The following is an 18,571-nucleotide window of genomic DNA, read 5'->3' on the forward strand; positions in this document are numbered from 1 at the left end:
AAACTCTCTTGCCTTCTGGCCAGGGTTGGGTTTGGCGAGTGGGGTGGTGATGAGAGGTACTGGGGCAGGAGACTGGAAGATGGAGGGGAATGACGTTGGGGTATTTGTTCCTCAGTTCCCTCTCTAGCAAGGTGTGCAGGGTTGGCTGAGTCTATCCACTGAAGGTTATCACTCTTGTCAGCTCTCTCCATACTCTTTCTGAGTTCTGGCAAATGCATCCTCCCTTGCCCATTGTAGACTTATGAGCAGTAACAGCTCCCCATTGTGCTAACCCCAGATACTGCATTGTTCCTTGCTGATTCCTGTAAACCTTGCCCATACCTTGTAAATAGTGCCTTTACTAACTTCCTTCAATTACCTACATGGAGTATGCCATCCATGTCCAGACCCATGCTGGACCCTGACTGACACATTATTGCACCTAGAGATCCCTGCACCTAAGAAATAATAAGAGTAGAAAACACAAATGTGAAAAAGTGACCATGGATAAAAGAGATGACCCTGACTTTGGGAAACAGCCACTATTATACCATTTTGAGACTGTATTATTGGAGCCAGAGGACAACAGTTGGGCTTAGAGTTTGAGTGGATGTAGGCTTTTTCTTTTAGAGAATGGATATTTCCACCATCAATAATCTTGAGAAATGGATAATCTCCATGTAGGAAATAAAGTGAAACTATGGACTGTGGAAGGAGGGGCACATCTCTCTGGATTAGGGATCCATTTGGCCCTGGACTTTGAAGTATGAAGAAGCTTTGAGCAGGCTTGTGCTGGCGGTGAGCTATCTTCAGGGCAGCACCATCATCAAGCTTTTGTTTTTGTCAGGAACGGCAGTAGAAACAACAGCAGCTCAGAGAAGAAAATAACAAGCACTGAGGCCCTGGGGTAAGGAACCCCTAGCCTGGAAAGGCCTTGTATCCGTTTCTTAGCCACACGAAAAAGCAGGAAGCATTATTGGGATGTTCTCTTTGGACCAAAGGAAAATGGGTTTTTTCTTCTGAAGCTGAAGTGAAGGCAACAGTGGGCACTGGTGGGGAGAACTAAGCCCATGACAGCAGAACATTCCTGAAGGTCAAAGCAGCAAGGAGAAGGCCAGAGGGGACACAGGGAAAGCTCTCTCTCAGAGCTTTATATATAAAGTAGTACAAATAAAGTTTCAGATAATGTTGAGAGCCCTTTGAGAGAGGTGAATTTTCAGCAAACAGCCTGGTAGGAGAGAATGCTGTCATAATTTTGGTATAAAATGAAAGGATACTTTCCATTGTAAGTCATAGACTGCGAAGCTGGGAATACATGGATTATAGAAATAGCTTCTGAAGGGTCAAGTAAACCCTATCTCTAGTGGACTGATAGTAGTTTATCGATGGACAGTGAAATACGTCCCTGAGGATTGATACTGAAGAAACCAAGCTTCCCTTCCACAAAACTCCCTTTGAATTCTGCTGGAGTCAGAATGCAGGAATAGGTGGGTACGGCAACATTCATGGATTTTGTTTTCATTGAGGTTCTGCAATTCATTTTCCCTGTACTGGAGACAGAAATAGTTCTTGGAGTTTTCACAAGGTTGTTGTGATACCTGATTCCTATTTTGGTTTAATGGAACTTAGAATCTCCTTAGGGGCCGAACCAACTCTCATTAGTCATATGAGCCTTGCAAGTTTACTAAGAACTTGCCCTTCGCTCTGGCAAGAAGCAAGGGCCCTGTGTGTCAGCTGAAAGGACATCACCTGACAATCTCTAATATAATGTGAAGCCTGGACTCAGTTTATGTAAGCATTGTACCCAGGCATCATCTAAAAATATTGCTGTGAGTTATTAACTTGGATCAGATGCATTTCTCAAGCTTTTTATTTTTAATTTTTAAAATATTTATCTATTTATTTATTCATTTATTTTTGGCTGTGTTGGGTCTTTGTTGCTGTATGCAGACTTTCTCTAGTTGCGGTGAGTGGGGGCTACTCTTCGTTGCTGTGTGCAGGCTTCTCATTGCGGTGGCTTCTCTTGCTGTGGAGCACGGGCTCTAGGTGCACGGGCTTCAGTAGCTGTGGCACTTGGGCTCAGTAGTTGTAGCTTGCAGACTCTGGAGCACAGGCCCAGTAGTTGTGGCACACGGGCCCAGCTGCTCTGCAGCATGTGGGATCTTCCCAGGCCAGGGTTCGAACCCGTGTTCCCTGCACTGGCAAGCAGACTCTTAACCACTGCAGCACCAGGGAAGCCCCAACATTTCTCAAGATTTTTAAAACAAATCAAGAGTACCTTCATATCTTAAGAGTTTTGTAACAGCTCAAGAAGATAATTACTGAGAAATGAATATCAACTCTCATATGAAGAATAATTTCTCCTGTCCTTGGAAAACGTTAATCGACCTTTAGGGGTCCAGCTAGCTTAGCATCTCAAGATGATAACCTGGGATACAGAGAGATTGAGACTTACGGTTTTAACATAAACTTTTCTATGAACCAAATCCTCCTGAATATGGTTACAGTCTGAAATGTCAGGCTCTCTCCTGTCTGGTACCACCAATTATGTATGACTGGGTTCCAAAATTCCACCTCAGGGACATTTTGTTTCTCCACAGGCACAAACATTACTCTCTGCCCAGGAATTTGTGACTCCTCCTCAAGCAGAAGTCTTTTTCCATGTGAGGGAGGGAGACTCCACGTAGTCTGATCTCCCTAATCTGTTCCTGTGAAATCTAACCAAAGAGTGCATCTGCAGAGCTGCCTTGCCTCCCTGACCTTTTCTGACCTTTCTGCTTAAACTTGAAGTAATCTCCAAGAGCGTGTGACTCAAGCAGCATAGTATCAGGGATCAGGGCTGAACTATTATAGACACGGTGGTTTAGCAGTCAAGGACCAGTTCCTCTAACTCAGGCTACCCAGTGTTCTGAGGTTTCATTTTCTGGCAACCATGCCACTCCGACTAATAGTTTTGTAATTCTGAGGAGTAATTCTGAATTACAACATGGCAAAATCCCCAGTGGATGAGCTCATTTTCTGGGTGCACTATTTGGGCACATTATCTCAACTATACTAACTTGAATTAAGACCTCCAAGAAAGAGGATGGTTTTCGTTTCTAATTTCTTTCATCTTAACTCTGTTATGGTCGTAATTCCATTGCACATCATGACTAGCACAGCTTGATCAAGCATGTGGTTCCAGGGATGGTGAAGTGTTTCCTACATCAAGAGGTCAGACATCCTAACATTGCCTTTTACTGGCACTGCAGTATAGGTGTGGGCTGTTTACCATTCAGTACCCACTATATCTTCAACATCAATGTCACAAAAGGAAATGTCTATGGGGACATTCAGAAAACTGAACATAGGTGTGGACTTTCAAAAGCCCAGTGTGTTTCTACAATAGGCAAATTAGATTAGTCTTTATACCAATTTGCCTACAGCAGAGTAACAGTTTTTGGGAAAATAAGTAGATGTCTTCGTATGTGATAATTAAATGGTAATTAATTTGCCAAAATTAGTCAAACATTCGAAGTATGGATCCTTATGCTGACAGGAAGAAAGGGCACAAACCTGACTTCTGGCAACTTTAGATTATCTTTCAGATTTTTCTCAAAACAGACCTCATCAGAATTGCCTTCTTCCTTTAAAGCAGTTCTCTTAATTGAGTTTGAGTTTAATTATAGTACAAACGTGGCCAAAGCGCAATAGATCTGCACTGATTGAAGCATCTCAAGGAATTCATGTGGCCAACACTTAGCTGGAGTTGGGCTGGTTTGCGTTTTCTTTCCCTGGTATTTTATGGAAACTGTGCTGATTGTTGTTTTGGTTCTGTCTGTACAGGAGCAGAGGTCAGTCAGCTAAAACACCTTTGCTACCAATGACTCTGTGCCCTTTGATTCGTCAGAAAATTCTCTTTGGAAAATTCTCTTTGGAGGTTCAGAGGGCTGTGCTCCTCCTGCTAAGATAACGTTCATTGCATTAATGTCATGGGTTTTCCCTTTCAGAAGTAAGGGTAGGAAAACAGTTTGGCAATCTCTTAAAAGGTTAAACATAGAATTATTGTATGACTCAGCAGTTCCATTCCCAGGTATATAACCAAAAGAACTGAAAACAGATACTCAAACAAATACTTGTACGTGAATGTTCATAGCAGCATAATTCACAATAACCAACAGGTGGAAACAACCCACCAATAGATGAATGGATAAACAAATTATGGAATACACATGCAATAGAATATCATTCAGTCATAAAAAAGGAATGAAGTACTGATAATGGTACAATGTGGATGAACCTTGAAAACATTGTGTCAAGTGAAAGAAGCTGGATACAAAAAGTAACATACTACATGAATTCATTTATATGAAATATGCAAAATAGGTAAATTCATAGGACAAAAAGCAGACTGATGGTTACCAGCATTTGGAGGTAGTTAGGTATGGGATTTCTTAATGGGGCAATGAAAATATTTTGGAACTTGATATAGATGGTAGTTACACAATATTGTGAATGTACCAAATGCCACTGGATTGTTCACTTTAAAATGGCTAATTTTATGTTACGTGAATTTCACCTTCAATAAATGTAAAACAGCACTTTATTCAATTATCTGCATTAAGTACTATTCAACTCAGAATATCCTTCAGTCCTAGGCAACAGGACTGTAAGCCATAGGTAGAGAAACAACTGCTCCAGTTCCTGACAATGAGAAGCTACTTCAGCCACCTGGAATGTGCCAGACTCATAAAGAGAAGCCTGACAGTTCACCAAGGACAGAAATGATACCCAGTCCTCATACTTGTTGGCAGCTGCTTCAAAAAAGAAGAGCCATTCACCTCTCTGATGGCAACAGAGCTTGAGATTCCATTTTTTCATGCTTTACAAAAATGTATTTTCAATAGAAAATTGATATACTGTTTTTGTATGAAAAGAAATCTTGCAATTGGTGATCTGCAGAAGAAAAATGACCTATTTCTGCTCATACATTCGGCTGCATTTAAATTCTTAGTGCAAAGATAAAGCCGAGAATTCTCTGCTTCTCAGGGTCAGAGGTGTCAGAATTGCCATTCATCATAAAATCAGAGGGGCAACAACAATAAGTAAGTCTTTGGGAAACAGACCCACTGAGGGCTAGGGGAAAAAAGGAGACAGTGTTATAGGGGTTTAGTAGTTGAGGGATGTCACATGAAGTGGTGATTATCTGTCCTCTTTTCCCAGAGGAAAGAGGAAATAAGCCTAAATGTACAGATGGGCTTCTATTCAGCTTTAATATGTTCTTGCTGTAAGGATTAAAAGAGACTGAAATAAGACACTAAGGAGGGCTACCATGTTTCTTCAGGAGGTATTTAAATTCTGGGAAGCTGAGGAATGGGATGAGCTGTGAAGTTACAGTTCCCTTCTCCAACTCTGGGGAAGCTGTAACACATCAGGATCTTTTTTTTTCTTTAGAGAAGGCAACTACCTGTCTGGTGTATTAATAGACCTCTCTACCTGTATCTAACATAATTCCTTCATGATTACTTTCTTGTCCTAACCTTAGTGGGGATAAGGAGCAAAGATATTATCCAAAATATAATCTTTCAAACAGTTGAAGCTGATTGCAATAAGCTCAGCCCCACGCCAGATACTGATAAGTTCTTTATTCTCTGGTAAAAGAATATTAGTTCTTAACTTGATCATCTGTGGCATTCTTATCATTATTTGAAAGCTCTTTATTGTAGTCTGAAATCACCTATCACCTATGATTGGGCAGCCTAACTTTAGAAAAGAAGCACAAGTGCTATCTAAATAAATATGCTAACAAACCCAGAATATATCTGAGTTGTTCACTCACTTGGTTCCAAGGATAGTGGCTATTGTTCTATTGGCCACAAAAATGCCCTTGTTTGGGAAAGGTTGGTGCGTGTGGTGCAGGGCCAAGCGGAGACCAAGGAGCAAGGAGGAGAAGCTATCGATGCACTGTCCCATGAAAATAAAATTTCCATTTTTAGAAAATAAAAACTGGCCCTGCAGCCAAGAATTCCTCAAACTAAATATTAAGGACTCAACTGGCCGTGCCTTACTCTTTTTCTACTTTTATGTTTCACAAGGCCAAAGGCAAAGAAACAACGAATAGTTACTTACTACACAGAGCAAATCAGCAGTAGAACTGAAGTTAGAATTTAGGAGAACTTTATTGCCAATCTAGTGCTCAGTCTACTGAACTAGGTAGACTGCCCAAATTTGAAGCCAGTTAACATAATAAATATATTGTGATATTGTTCACGTAAGCACTCTGCAAAAAATATTTTGTAATCTCATTCTGGTAGCAATTTGATGTTTTGATCAAATTGACATCACCACACTTTCTTAGGCATGAGATGTGTTGTAAGGACTTGTTTCTTTATAAAGCAATAATGCAAAGCAAGACTGTAAACTTAAATATTTGAATAACAAGTAATTCTCATGATACTTGCATTTATTGCTTTTAATGGTCTTTATGGCACAGAGGTTATGGTGGTGATTTACTAGGTGTGAAGTCTCTGGATACCTCTTTGGTGGGGGAGAATGTCAATCTGTAGATCAAAGTCACAAGATACACTCAATTTTAGGATTCTAGTGTAAGAGCCTCAGATCAAAGGCTAGACTTGCTCCTATACTTTTCACTTTTCACCTTCCAGGAGAATTATAGTGCATTTTACTTTGGAGCTGCTAACAAAATTCTCAGCTAGATCTGAGTCACTGAGAAAAACAAATGGCCTGGAAAACAGGAAATAAAATATGATGAAATTTATTTTCAAATGGAAAATTGTAACTGGTTCATTCTGAAGGGAGAAGAAAAAGAATATAATCATTAAAGGAGCAAAAGATAAATATGAAAAATGAAATGCAGCATTTGGAAAAGAAAGAAACAAGATGGGTTTATCTCAAAGCATATCTGAAATCCAATTTTAAAAATAGAATAATATAAATTCCAAGCACTCAGGACCAGTCCTCTTGGGTGAATAAGAACTTCAGGACAAAAGGTAGCCATGGAATACAAAGGCTCTGGCACATACCTGCTTTCTGTCACCATGGAGGGGTATAGCTCCATGTTAATCCTGGGGTTATAAATTTTTATAAGCATAACTCTGGGTAGGCAGTGGTTTCTAGCTCCATACAGGCCATACGGAGGACACTTGGGAGGTCACTGGGTCATGTCCTTATGCAACAAGGACTTGACTTACTGAAACACTATGGGTGTGTCCTGTTGGTAACAAGACTGGGCAATGGAGGAACAAGCCATGCCGAGCACAGAGGGTGGCAACCTGGATGGGCTGCAGAGCCAGTAGAAGTCATCCATGCAAGGGGATACCAAGAGCTACTCCTGGGGTTAAGCCAAGATGAGACCCAAGATGAGGAGCCAGATGTCAGAGCCAAGAGCAGAGCTTGAGTCCAGTGGTAACATTCAACTGGGAGCTGAGGCAATGGCCAGATATTTCAGACAAGAGCAAAGTATGAGGTGTTGGATAAGGAGGGAGAATTCAAAACCCTTCACTTAATTCTTTGATTTCTAGCATTGATAGATTTTTTTTTTAGGCCTACCTAATTGTAGTGGGTTGAATGGTATAGCCCCCTAATTCATGCTCATGTAATAACCTCTGGAACAGTGAATGTGACCTTATTTGGAAAAAGGGTCTTCACAGATATAATTAAGAATATTGAGATGGGATCATCCTGGATTAGCTGGGTGGGCCCTAAATTCAATGACAACTGTCTTTATTACAGACGGCAGAGGAGAATACACAGACAGAAAGGAGGAGAAAGCCGTGTGAAGACAGAGGCAGAGACTGGAGTTATGGAGCCACAAGCCATGGAATGCCTGGAGCCACCAGAAACTGCAAGAGGCAAGGAGAATTCTCCCCCAGAGCCATTAGAGGGAGCACAGTCCTGCCTACACCTTGATTTCAGACTTCCAGCCTCTAGAACTGTGAAAGAATAAATTTTTGTTGTTTTGAGCAACCAAGTTTGTGGTCACTTATTACAACAGCCCTAAGAAACTAATATACCAATTATACTGTGCTCTCATGAAGGGGTATCTTAAAAGCCCACATGACTTCTAATGCCACCATCTATCTCTGCAGGTATACACACACACTCACACTCAACAGCCCAAAACAAGGGCTCCTAGGGTGGCAGATGGGGCATAACTATCTGGGTACTGAGTAGGCATACGCCTGAGCTCAACCTGTTTCTGGGTTTTTCTGGTACCTACAGAAGTAGCAGAAATGGTATATACAGGGAGAAATAAATTATTACTTAATAAATGGGATTTGTTTAAAGCATTAAATTTTTCAAAACATGGGGCACAAAAGTAAAAAGTGTTCTTAGTAGTAAAAAGATTTACAGCCATAGTTCTAACTGTTTTTTTTTTTTTTTTTTAACTATCTCTGGGATGATGACAGGATCTCCTAAGACTGGGTTTAAATTGTCCCAAGACAGGGCCACTCTATACTATTTTTTTCTATACCATTCTATTTTTTTTTATTGTTGCATATATTACTTAAGTGAACCCTTGAGGATCAAAAGTGCTTGGTAATTTGGAACCGTACTAAAAATTTATGACTTACTCTTGTGTATCAATCACCCAGCCTTCAACCGATAAATTTACAATGTGAGTTCCAATAAAAAAATAACTGCTTAGTTACTCTAAAGCTAGAATATAAAGTCCCTGCAGGTTGGGATCTTTGCTTTGTCCTTTTGCTTTGCTTTGTATCTTAAGCACCAAGAACAGTGCCTGGCACATAGGAGGCACTCAAACTCGAAGCCCCATTTAAAGAAAATAAAAACAGGACTTCCCTGGTGGTCCAGTGGTTAAGAATCTGCCTTCCAATGCAGGGGACTCAGGTTCGATCCCTAGTCGGGGAACAAACTTCCCACACGCTGTGGGGAAACTAGGCCCACATGCCACAACTACTGAGCCCGTGCACCACAACTAGACAGAAGCCCGTGTGCTGCAAAGAAGAGACTGCTCGCTGCAACGAAAGATCCCATATGCCACAACGAAGATCCTGCGTGCCGCAACTAAGACCTGACACAGCCAAATAAATAAATAGAAAATAAAAATATCTAGTATATAACCAAACATACTTTATGTAAGAATCACGGGTTAAAAGTATTAGTGTTATTAGAATTAAGCATATATGTTTCTACAATATAAATACAATTTTAATTCTCAGTTATCAAGTGGATTATCTTTGGCCTGTTCCATTCTGCTACTCAGTGAAGCCACAAACTATCATCAGTCAGGCTGAGACTGCTGGTAACAAGTGGGTGGAATCTCTGATTGCATTCCAAAGTGAAAAAAAAAAGTTATCTGGGTCATTTGTCATTTTAGATTATTGCCTCCTCGTCTCCTTTGTGTTAGCACTGATAACTCTCAGCAGAAAGTATTGGGCTTAGAGATGAAGTTAGGAACATGGTCTGGTATTTTCATAAGATTAAAAAAGATATATCCAAGTAAAGCCTTATCGAGGAAAATAATAAGTCACTTCCCCTTTTTCCTCAAAAGCAACTGACAGTAGGGACTTCCCTGGTGGCGCACTGGATGGGACTTCACTATCCTAATGCAGGGGGCCCGAGTTCAATCCCTGGTCAGGGAACTAGATCCCACATGCATGCTGCAACTAAGAGTTCACATGCCTCAACTAAGGAGGCCAAGTGCTGCAACTAAGAAGCCAGTGAGCCACAACTAAGGAGGCTGCGAGCCACAACTAAAAAGCCCGCCTGTCACAACTAAGACCCAGTGCAACCAAATAAATAAATATTAAAAAAAAAAAAGCAACTGACAGTAATAGAAGTAAAGCAATTGTTCTTCACACTTTCTGATGGGGATTCCTTTAGATGCTCATTCCAGTTTTAGCTAACTGGTTTTGTGACTGCACCTATGACTATTTCTCTATCATGGTGATGCGATATGCCCACACTCTCTAAAGGAGTTTGGCCACCAGAAAGCAGAATAGGGATAAGCCTTATTCTAGAGTAATTTAGCAGTGGATCTGGTGTTGGAGTTCCTCTCACAAAAGAATGGGGCTGAAGACTAACAGCAAGAAGATAGGTGTTTATTGAATTCTCCATGTCTCTGATACTATACCAAAAATGATATGGTGGTTAAGAGCATGAACTCTAGGGTCAGATTGCCTAGGTTCAAACCCTGGTTCAATGTCTTAGTAGTTGTGTATCCTCAGGTGGGTTAGTTAACCTCTCTGTGCCACTTATAATAATACTATTATTATTACAATGAGAAGCAGAAAAGAAATATGTGACATGGATAGAAAGAGACTAGGCTGAATAGAAAGGCATAGTGTTTGTAAGGGTTTGACAGGGTTGCTTTCATTTATAATTTTTAAATTTTTTTAGTCATTTTAATGCATTTTCCCTGTGCACAAGAGAAATAACTGACAGAGTCAAAGGATAGAGTTTCCTTTATACATAGCAGTTAAAAGTAATGCAAACATCACATGACACTTTCAGTGAAAGTTACATTTCCAATTTCAAATCAAAATACATATTAGGGTCTCTTTACAGGAGAAGATGAGAAAGAAGTCTCAGGTAAAAAAGCACTTACCTGGCATTACTACACTGATCCTTCAGGCTGCGCTAAGATTAAGGTCATTTACAGTCAATTTGCAAATGTTGACACAATGTCACACTGTAAGTTTTCTGTAGAATTAAATGTATACTTAGAGATATCAGAATAAACATTTCTACTATATTTTAACTGAACTTGCCTAGTCAACATTTTCAGAGAAGTTTATCAAAGATGCTGTAAGACTCTACAAAACTGCGAGATATACCAAGCTCCAGAAATACACCTACTTACCTGGTCTTTATATAGTCACATATTTATTAAATGGCCTCACTATACAACTTTAGTATTCTACTGTAGTTTTTTAGGGATTCAAAAATTAATCAGGCATGGCTTCTTCTCTCAAGGAATTTACAGGCTAGAGGGGGTAAGAGTTATAATTCAGGGTATTATTCATCTTAAGAAAATGCCACCAGATGGGAATGTAAATTGGTGCAGCTACTATGGAAAACAGTACCGAGGTTCCTCAAAAAAACAAAAACAGAGCTGCCACATGATCCAGCAATCCCGGCTCCTGGGCATATATCCAGACAAAACTATAACTCAAAAAGATACATATACCCCTATGTTCATAGCAGCACTATTCACAATAGCCAAGCCATGGAAACAACCTAAATGTCCATCAACAGATGAACGGATAAAGAAGATGTGGCATAAATATACAAAGGGATACTACGCGGCCATAAAAAAGAATGAAATAATGTCATTTGAGCAACATGGATGGACCTAGAGATTACCATACTAAGTGAAGTAAGTCAGAAAGAGAAAGACAAATACCATACGATATCACTTATATGTGGAATCTAAAATATGACACAAATGAACGTATCTACGAAACAGACTCACAGACACAGAGAACAGACTTGTGGCTGCCAAGGGGGAGGTGGGGGAGGAATAGATTGGGAGTTTGGGATTAGCAGATGCAAACTATTACATATAGAATGGGTAAACAACAAGGTCCTATTGTATATCACAGGGAATTACATTCAGGATAAACCATAATGGAAGAGAATAGGAAAAAGAATATATATATATGTATAACTGAAACACTTTGCTGTTCAGCATAAATTAACACAACATTGTAAATCAACTATATTTGAATAAAATAAATTTTAAGAAATGAAAGAAAATGACACCAGAGAGATTGAGATAAATTATGAGTTCAGGGAAAAGTGGGATTACTTACAGCCGGTTGAGGTCCAGATTCAAGGGGACCCCCTTCCACATATCTGAATCTATAATCGCTTGAATCAGGACAATTCACTCAGATCATTGTCCACTGCCCCCAAACTGAAGGGAACGTCACTCACTCTAGAGAGTCAACAATTGAGAGAATGCAGATTAGGCCAGGGAAGGGGCCGGGGGTAGGGATTTCACTGCCATCTCAAGGATTAGAAGGACATCTGAAAATCTTTCCAAAGAGCCTGTTATATAGTTTGATGGAAACAAATACAATTGATTTTGCTCTAATCTCATTAGGACCATATGCTAAACACATGAAAAAAGAGAAAACGATCAGTCTGAATCAATTGTTCATAACTGAAGTCATCATCTTGTTTTTCAGTTTTCTAAATAAATAATTAAATTATATGAACAGGGCGGCAATTCCTACTCATAATAGTCCCAGCAGGTAAGAAGGATCTACCTAATTCAAAGTTAATTGTATCTATTAGAGAAAGTTAAACGTGTTTTTTCAAGGTGCATATTTAGAGCATGAAGAGTTCCATGAAGAGGACTGGTTATAACATATAATACTTAATAAAATGTCCTTTCATATGTGTGGATGTATGCACCAGCCTAGGTGATATTTAACACATGTATAGTCATCTTCTTGTGCCGCTTTCCCTCCAAATAAACTAGGAGCAACAAAACAGTCATCCCCAGCCACTGCAACTATTGTGGCATTCACCTTGCTTTCTATACCTGGGGAAAATATCACAGATTTTGACACCTGAATATCATTCTGCCTTATATTTTTAAAATTGTTTCATGTATGTATATATCTTCTTTCACTTAGGAAATTATAAGCTTCTTAAAGAGAGAGACACTTTTGTGGGTGTTTTCTGCCACATAGGGCAAGGCGTACTGTAGGCGCTCAATACAAACTTTGGGATTCAACTTCCAAACCAGATAGCATCATAAATTTACACTTTGAGGCACACTAAAACAATACATGGCAATAACAGTTACAATATAAAAAGAGAACAATTTGAATATACAGTTATCATCAAAATATGGTAAATGTTTCCACATTTCAGAAATAGACTAGAAATACGAAGTGGTCACTCCATGTCCAAAGTGGGCAGAGCCGCTCAGGATTGAGGGCAGGGACAGGGCAGGAATGAGGCTCTCCCAGCCATGAAGTTGCCACCATGGTTGCTGTCTGGGGTCACAGCTTATAAGAAGCTGCTTATCTAAGAAGGCAATAGGAAACAGACAGAGTTTTGCAGCAAGGACCTGCCCAATCACCAGCTTATTCAGGGACTAGATTTGTGGTACCTTCACATCACCACAGCACAGGACACTGAGCTGCCACCACAGAACTGATAAAACATGTTGGCAAATGCATTTTAACCACTGACTATAAGAAGAAATCTATTTTTATGCTAAAAAAGGTGGAATTAAAATTCTCTATAATGATAAGGAAGACAGGGATAGGTGTTCATTGGGGAGTTAAAATGTGCTAAGGTCCATTTTTTCTCAGGGAAGAGGACAGAGATATCAACAATTTCATACTTTAGGGAAAATAATAGTTAAGGATATTATAACTTAAAGAGTAAGAATACAATCTGTGTCAAAACTAGAAGAGGGAGTAAACAGAAAACTGAAAGTAATATGGCAAAAATAAGTTCAAATATATCAGTAATCACAATAAATGTGAATGGATAAAATTTACCTGTTAATTTATCAGATTGAGTTAAAAATCAAAGTATAAACTTTCTTAAAGATATACACTTCAAAACAAAACAACACAGAAAGGTTGAAAAACAGGAGATGGCAAGAAAAAAAATTGTACCGTATAAATACAAACTAAAAGAAGACTGGTTTATCAGTTACTATCAGACAAAATAATACTTAAACAAAACCCATTAATATATAAAAGGAACAATCTACCAAAGAGATCCATCAACCACAAGTTTATGTACACTTGACAAGATAGCCTTGAAATTAATAAAGCAAAAACTGAATTATAAGAAGAATGGAAAATTCAGAGTCTCGACAGAAGCAGATATTGTATTCAGGAGAGTTGCAGATATAGTGTTCAGGAGAGTTTACCTGAAGAGAACTGAATGAATGGATTGTTTACACAGGTGCATACAGGGTTGAAAGGACAAGAGGGGATGGTGAGGCACCAAAGAACTAACAACAGTGGGAAGCCATTACTCCTCTAGGCCTGAAGGAACAAAGGGAGGGAACAGAATTACTAGAGCCCACGGAGAGATAGAGCTGTGAAGAAGGGGCTGCCCAGAATGAGTTCCTGCCCTGGAGGAAGGCAGACCTCTGTGGGGCAAGGAGGTGGGCCAAACCCACTGACCAAACCTAACAGGAAACCAAAGGGCAAGAGAGTAGGGCAGAGGGCTAAGAATAGATTTTTAAAAGGAATTTATCATTTGATACTAGCAGGTCTTTCTTTATGAGCATCTATAAATCATAGGGCAAATGGAGAATAATCAGCACAATAATCGTAGTGAGAAATTTTAACATCACTTTATCAGAAACTGATAGACCGGGTGACCAAGAGTTAGATGTAGAAGACCTCACAATACAATTAGCAAGCTTGATTTGACAGATGTGCATGTGTGTGTAGAGAGAGAGAGAGCCTGCTGCCAACAGAGAGTATACATTCTTTCTGAGCATATGGAATATTTATAAAAGTTTACCATACTAGGTCACAGAGGATCAAATGCTAAAGAATTGATATTACATAGAACATAATGTAATTCAGTTGGAAATCAGCCTTAAAAGATAGACTTGTATGTGCTAATATGAAATGACCTTCAAGATATATTTCTAACTGAAAAGAATAAGATGTGAAGCATTATCTATTTTATACTAATATCTGCATAAAATAATCTACCTCTACTTACATATGCACAGAATACATCTGGACACCCAAGAAACCATTAATAGTGGTTGCCTGTGCGGTGGGAGAGTAATTTACCTTTTTTTTTTTTTTGATTCTGAATCTTATTCTATTTTTATCATTACTTAAAAAAATACTAGTTAAAAAATGCTGAATGGAATTGAGATACGTTAACCTCAGTTTTTTTTTTTTTTTAACTCCATTTTCAAGGCAGTTTCCCAAGGTAGTTTTGTAGCATGTAGGATTTTAAGCAAGATGAATAGCTGCTATGGCTTATCCTAGGTTATGCCAAATTTCCACTTACCCTCCCTCATTTGTTTTTTCCTACATAGCAAACAATATTATAATTCAGTGTGTCTCTTTCCATTGACCTTAAGTTGAGGTGATTTCTGAAAAAATAAAAGCTGAGCTCCTGAACATAAACAACATTCCTGAGACCTCTGAATGTATATGCTGTACTGTTCTTTGAGAATTCCTGCTTGAGAAGGTAGTAATTTATAGAGCAGTCAAACAGAAACAATATGGAGGACATATAAAATAATCAGGACAAGAAGGTAAATATTAACACAGCCCATCGAAATGGATGTCAAGAATGGGACACCTAAATTACCTTATACATTTTTAAGCTGCATTCCCCCTAGTCAGAAACAGTTAACACTTCTCTGAGCATGCTCATACCTGACAGACAGTCACTAACCCAGAACCTGAAATGTCAATAGCAAAATAATTTCTCATCTGACATTTCAAGTGATAATAGGGACATCTGAATAGAAAGCCCCGAAGCAAACAGCTGTTTAACGGGCTTCTTTATCTGAGAGTCTACACTGACGATCCCTGCTTTTATAATTCAAACACGGGGTTCAGATACATGAGTTGAGGAGAACTGGCATGACTGCATAAATGGAGCTGCCACTCAATTCCATGATTTATTCATTTTCAAATTTATAAAATGACAGTGAATGTTCCCTATCTGCTCCCTTCAAAGGGGTGTCATGAGAGGAGTCATCCTGGCTGTTAAAGTCGGCTCCACGCTACCACATGGGATCAGAGGTGGTGTGCTCGCAGGTATCTGATGGGCCTGGGCAGAGCTCCTCAGTGAGCTAACTTCAGCTTTGCTCTAACTCTCACCTGGGGTCCAGGATTTGAGAGCTCACTGAGCTTCTCCTCAGGTCTCCGTGTGTACTCCATCAGGTCAGGGCCTTACGCTGAGCAACCCCTTCTTGATCGCGCTCTGGGTTTTGGAGTGCGGATGGACCCAGATGGAAGCCTCAATGTCCTGCTATTCTCTATTTGCTCCCTTTTGATCACACCCTCTGCCCCTTTCCTCCTAGCTCTCTGCCCTCTGGCTTCCCGTTGGGTTTGGCCAATGGGGGCCCTGATAGGAGACACGTGGGAGAAATAGAGAGTTGAATGAGGTGGCGTCAACTGACTGTGTCCTTGAACTGAGGATCACTGTTCCTTTCAAAGTAGCTTCACACAACTTTCTCCTCGCAGGGTCTGGGAGCAACTCTCTCCTCTTGATACTTCGATCCTAGGGGTGTTCACAACAGCTCAGCTGCTACTAGCCCCAGTTTACTGAACTATTTCTCATGGTCCCCCACTTTGCATCCTTATTTGGTAATCCTTTGTAAAACAAACATCCCCTCCTTGAATTATCTTCCTTCAAGTTTGCCACCCGTTTCTGGTTGAGACCCAGACTGATATGCCCCTCTTCACTACTGATGAGATGAATGGCCTCAGACAGATCATGTAACTCCTCTTAGCTTCAGTTTCCTCATTCACAAACTATGAAGATATCCCTTCCTTAGAGAGTACACAGGGATATATGGGACACTTTGTAAATGTGCTTCTACCCACACTTCTAAGGGGCTACTTACCAGTAGCCCCACATAGCAACTAACTGGCTTGACCTCCTGGGAATTAAGATGATTTCACCTTCCTGACAATGAGTATTGTCTGAGGCTGCTGCTACTATATTCTTGTGATTTCCAGATCTTTATATCTCACTATTTGACACCTCCACTGGAATATCTCAGAGCTACCTTAAAATCCACTATGGTCCAAACAGAACTCACGTCCTTCCCTTCTAAACTTCCCATGTCCTCTAGTTCAGTAACACCACCATCTACCTAGTTTTTAAAGTCAGAAATTTTGAGAGTCATTCTTGACAACTTCCTGTCTCCCGTAACCAACCAAGCAGCAACTCTTTACAATTCTGCCTCCTGTATTGTCTCTGGAATTTGTCTATTATGCCCCAAGCCGGATGCCAGGCCACCATGATCTCTCAGCTGGATCACTGTAATAGCCTTCTCCAGGGTTCCCTGTATCCCCTTTTGCACCTTCTCGTCCGCAATCTACAGAACAGCCAGAATGTTCTTTTAAAAATGTAAGTCCTAAAAAAAAAAATTTCACAATCAGTAACTCCCTCACTCTCCTGGCTCCAGCCATGATGGATTTGCAGTTTCTTGAAATGCTTTTCCAATTTCTGGGCCTTCCCAGAAACCATTCCCTCCACTTAGAATGCTTCCTTTTCCCCACCCCTCCTACTTGGCTAATTCCTGCTCACCCTTCAGAACGGAAACTTCCTCACAGCCACCTTCCTCGACCTCCCTACCCTCTGACCTGGTCAGGTTCTGCTATTATAAACTCTTAGAATCTTATTTTGTGGGTTTCCCTGGTGGCACAGTGGTTAAGAATCCGCCTGCCAATGCAGGGGACATGGGTTCGAGCCCTGGTCCAGGAAGATCCCACATGCCACGGAGCAGCTAAGCCTGTGCGTCACAACTACTGAGCCTGCGCTCTAGAGCCCGTGAGCCACAACTACTGAGCCCACATGCCACATCTATTGAAGCCCGCATGCCCAGAGCCCGTGCTCTGCAACAAGAGAAGCCACCGCAATGAGGAGCCCGCGCACTTCAAGGAAGAGTAGCCCGCACTCGCCGCAACTAGAGAAAGCCCGTGAGGGCAACGAAGATCCAACACAGCCAAAATTAAATAAATAAATAAATTTATTTTTTAAAAAAAGAATCTTATTTCTTTGTAGTCCTTATCATAATGCTAATTGAAGAACTCTCCTAGAGCAGAAGCTCCACGCTGGAGTTCATCATTAGCTGCCCAGCCCACACACAGTGCTTTGCACAGTAGTTGACATTCTATAAATAGTTGCTGAATTATGGATGAGTGAAGGCATATTAATACCAGTTTGGACTCTACCCAAGTATACCTTCCACCACCCCCTTACTTGAACTACTGGTGAGCTGTACTGTTATATGAAAATATTTTTATTTTTCCTCTACTTTTTTTTATTATAAAAGTAATGTGCTCACTAAGAAAACTTGGCAAAGTTCAAAAACATAAAAAAAGGAGAAAAAAATCCCCCATAACTTCAATGTCTAGCATAGTGTCCATTTTAAACCTCTAGTAAATTTGTGTGGCATTTTACCAGATTTGCTACCTGTGCTTTAATTTGAAATTCCTTTATCCTCAATTAACAACTCACACAACTAGCACATGGCTTATTATGTCCTGCCCAGTTTGAGAAAGTCCTATGAGAGATAAATTATAACCCCCCGAAATACACACTGCTGAGTAATAAAGGAAAAACACCTGAATGATGCATCTTCCATCCATAAGATGTTATGGAAAAACCCGAACGAACTTTTTGGCCAACCCAATAGTTTGATGTAGTTGTTTATTGCTATTCTGAAATTCTTGCCCATACATGTATTTACCTTCCACAATAGGGAAAAAAATGGTCTAAAAGGGCCACATTTAATCTATGTTCTAATTTTCCATTAAATCAATAGACTTAAAAAATGATCTTATGCCTTTTTTCTTCTTCTTAACTACTAAAGGGCAAAAAATGCACTCTTTGAAAGAACCTCATCAATAATTTTACTGTAGGTCATATTCCTGGG

At 40.0% G+C, this 18,571-nt stretch overlaps 1 long non-coding RNA gene across 1 annotated transcript; it reads left to right on the forward strand.

Moving 5' to 3' along the window:
- The first annotated feature begins 1,787 nt into the window (after positions 1 to 1,787).
- Positions 1,788 to 7,944, forward strand: LOC309833616. Its single transcript, XR_014297786.1, has 2 exons — positions 1,788 to 1,945; positions 7,711 to 7,944. It is a non-coding gene; the product is annotated as an uncharacterized lncRNA (long non-coding RNA).
- The last annotated feature ends 10,627 nt before the right edge of the window (positions 7,945 to 18,571 follow it).

Source organism: Grampus griseus (genome assembly GCF_964374135.1).
Source record: "Grampus griseus genome assembly, chromosome: 15".
Taxonomy (NCBI): domain Eukaryota; kingdom Metazoa; phylum Chordata; class Mammalia; order Artiodactyla; family Delphinidae; genus Grampus; species Grampus griseus.